This window comes from Rhinopithecus roxellana, chromosome 6 (assembly GCF_007565055.1).
Source record: "Rhinopithecus roxellana isolate Shanxi Qingling chromosome 6, ASM756505v1, whole genome shotgun sequence".
NCBI classification, from domain to species: Eukaryota; Metazoa; Chordata; class Mammalia; order Primates; family Cercopithecidae; genus Rhinopithecus; species Rhinopithecus roxellana.
Genome location: NC_044554.1, coordinates 64,811,559 through 64,814,930, shown reverse-complemented (window position 1 = coordinate 64,814,930; position 3,372 = coordinate 64,811,559). Strand labels below are relative to the sequence as shown.

The following is a 3,372-nucleotide window of genomic DNA, read 5'->3' as shown; positions in this document are numbered from 1 at the left end:
CACCTCGGCCTCCCAAAGTGCTGGAATTATAGGCATAATATTACTGTTTTTACAAACTTATTCTCCAACTGTGGGTTGGGGATTGTCACATCAACAGAGAGGGAAGCTTACTGCAGAAAATTAGGGAGTTGTCTTGTGACACAATGACTCAGTTATGCATTCAACATTCGGTCAGCAAATATTTATTTATTTTTTTTTTTAACTAGAACATTTATCACATGACTAATCATTGAAATTCTTAAGATGAACTGGATGCTGCAACAGCTGCCCTCTTGGGTTTAGGTGTTGTTCCTTTTCAGAATCTGGCCTTCTGCGGCAAACAATTTTTAGGTGTCTCATTCAACCAGTCCTGGTGGTATTTCACCGTTTAGCCTTGGCACCTAGTTATACTTCCTCTTGTGCTTGGCAGGGTAGCCACATTTGCCACAGGTCGTCTTCTGGAGGTGGTAGGCCTTAGAGCCATAGTGGTGGTACAACGGGTGTGTCTTATTGTGATGCTTCCCAAACGATGACATTCCCCATCATCTCGCTTCTGCAGCTGAGACCAAACAGACTAGAAGATAAGGCACTTCCACTATATCTGGTCAGCAAATATTTACTGAACACTTACTATGTGTCAGAAACCATGTTCCTCATGGCTTCCCCTAAAGCTCCATGTAGGAAAATTAAGCATGAGGGTGATTGATTGAAGGGTCTCGGAAAAACAAACCTTTGTCACTAACATCCCTCCTCCTGGCCATTTGCAAGATCTAGCACTGATTACCCATCTTCAAACCCCTTGTTAGTCTGTTCTCACACCCCTATAAAGAGCTATAAAGAACGGCTGGAGACTGGGTAATTTATAAAGAGGTTTAATTGACTCACAGTTCTTCATGGCTGCGGATGCCTCAGGAAACTTACAATCATGGTGGAAGGGGAAGCAAACACATCCTTCTTCACATGGTGGCAGCAAGAAGTGCAGAGCAAAGGGTGGGAGAAGCCCCTAAGAAACCCATCAGATCTCATGAGAACTCACTCACTATCTTGAGAACAGCAGCATGGGGGTAACTGCTCCATGATTCAATTACCTCCCACCAGGTCCATCTCAGGACACATGGGGATTATGGGAACTACAATTCAAGATGAGACTTGGGTGGGGACACAGCCAACCTATATAATCCCTCTTAAAAATCATGCATTCTATCTAGGGTGCTGTAGCAGTTTCACACCTGTAATCCCAGTGCTTTGGGAGGCTGAGGTGGGAGGAACACTTGAGGCTAGGAATTTGAGACCAGCTTGTGCAACCAAGCGAGACCCTGTCTCTACAAACAAAAAATTTAATTAGCTGGGCACAGTGGTATGTACCTGTAGTTTCAGCTACTGGGAGTGGGGCAGGGGACTGACTCAGGAGGATCACTTGAGCCCAGGCGGTTGAGGGTGCAGCAAGTTATGATTGCACCACTGCACTCCAACCTGGGCAACAGAGAGATACCTACCCTGTCTCTAAAAGTAAGTAAGTACATAAAATAAATAAATAAATAAATAAATAAATAAATAAATAAATAAATACAGCTGGGTGTGGTGATTCACACCTGTAATCCCAACACTTTGGGAGGCCAAGGCAGGAGGATCACTTGAGCTCAGAAGTTCAAGACCTGACTGGGCAACACTGAGACCCTGTCTCAATAAATAAAAATTTAAAAACATTTTTAAAAAAATACAACTAATGCATTCTGATTGGGTCAAGGTTCTAATTTACCCAGGGAGGTCATACATCAATTATCTAATAGCATAGGAATTCCATTATCTGATTAACTCATCTTCTGTCTACAGCCATACCACCCTGAATGCCTGATCTTGTCTGGTTAACTTATCTTCTGAAGCACATGGATCCATAACGGGCTCCAGTGGGGCTGAGAACACTAGAAATGATCTGCTTGTGTATCTGTACTATTTCCCCCTGGATTCAATTTCAGGCAGTATAGGAACTAGATAATCAGACAGTATTCCTAATACCAAACACCTAAAGCATGACAAACATTCCTTTAAATGCATAGCAGAGCTTGAGGGCTGAGGAGGAAAGGAAAGCTACAGGGACAACAAACAAACAAACAAAGCAAAGAAATGAGAACCCTGAAGCTGTGGCTGCAGGTTGGGGGAGAGGGGGCGGCTGTTGAGTAATGTTGATAACCAAAGCCTGGCATAAAGCTGGGGCCCCCAAGCGCTTTGCTCTCAAGGAGGAGTGGACCAGGAGAAATCTGGCCATCAGCAAAAGGAGGAGGAGAAAGGGAAAATGTATCTGCTTCAGTCATAATTCTGGGCCTGAAAAAACATTTCCACTGAGAATTTGCAATCCTGGGCTTCAGGCGTATTTGCAAACAGAATGCGTACTGTGCCTGGTCTGGGCAAACACAAGATCAAACATGAACAAACATTAGCGGTGGATTGTTAGTTCCTTGAAGAAGCTTTGCACAAAGCTTCTCTGGAGGAGCTACAGTTAACCCAGGCTACGTATGATTCCCACACAAAAAGTTTGGACAAGTAAAGCTCAAACACAAAAAATAAACCACACAGAAACAAGCCTACATGAGCAAATGCCAGCATACCCAAGAAACAGCTGCATAATATCCTTTCTATTTTCCTATAACGGAATTATTAGGTATAAAGTAAAAAATAAGAATTTTTAAAATGTTTACAGAAAAATAAAAACTGAAAACATGACAAAGGTGCCATATGCTATCAAAACAGATGAGAGACATTTGAAAAAATAAATCAATAGAACATCTAAAACTGAAAGGCATGATAATCAAAATTAAAAACTCAATGGGCAAGTTAAACAGCAGATTAGATAGGAGGAAGACAGAATTAGTGAACCAAAAAAAAAATACAAAAATGAAAACAAGCCAAACCCCCTCCCCCACAAGATCTAAAAAGTTATACAGAATGAAGCAGAGAGGGACAAAAACTTGGAAAATATGAAGGAAATATTAAGAGACATGAAGACCAGACTGAGTAAGATGAACATGCATCCAATTGAAGTACTGAAAGGAGAAAATAGAATAGAGAGAGGCAATATTCTAAGAGATAGTGGCTGAGAAGCAATGAATGACATGAAACCCTCAACTTCTATCATCAAGGAAGCTAGATGACAAAGGAATAATATTTTTAAATGTATAAGAGTAAATAACAGGTTGGGCATGGGCGCTCACACCTGTAATCCCAGCACTTTGGGAGGCTGAAGCAGGCAGCTTGTTTGAGCCCAGGAGTTTGAGACCAGCCTGGGCAACATGGCGAAACCCCTTGTCTACCAAAAAAAAAAAAAAAAAATTAGCCAGGCATGGTGGAGCATGCCTGTAGTCCCAGCTACCTGGGAGGCTGAGGTGGGAGGATTGC

The 3,372-nt window shown here is 42.1% G+C and overlaps 1 pseudogene; it reads right to left on the bottom strand.

The window, feature by feature from the left end:
- Nucleotides 1-238: 238 nt before the first annotated feature.
- On the bottom strand, nucleotides 239-515 carry LOC115898180 (annotated as a pseudogene).
- Nucleotides 516-3,372: the final 2,857 nt, after the last annotated feature.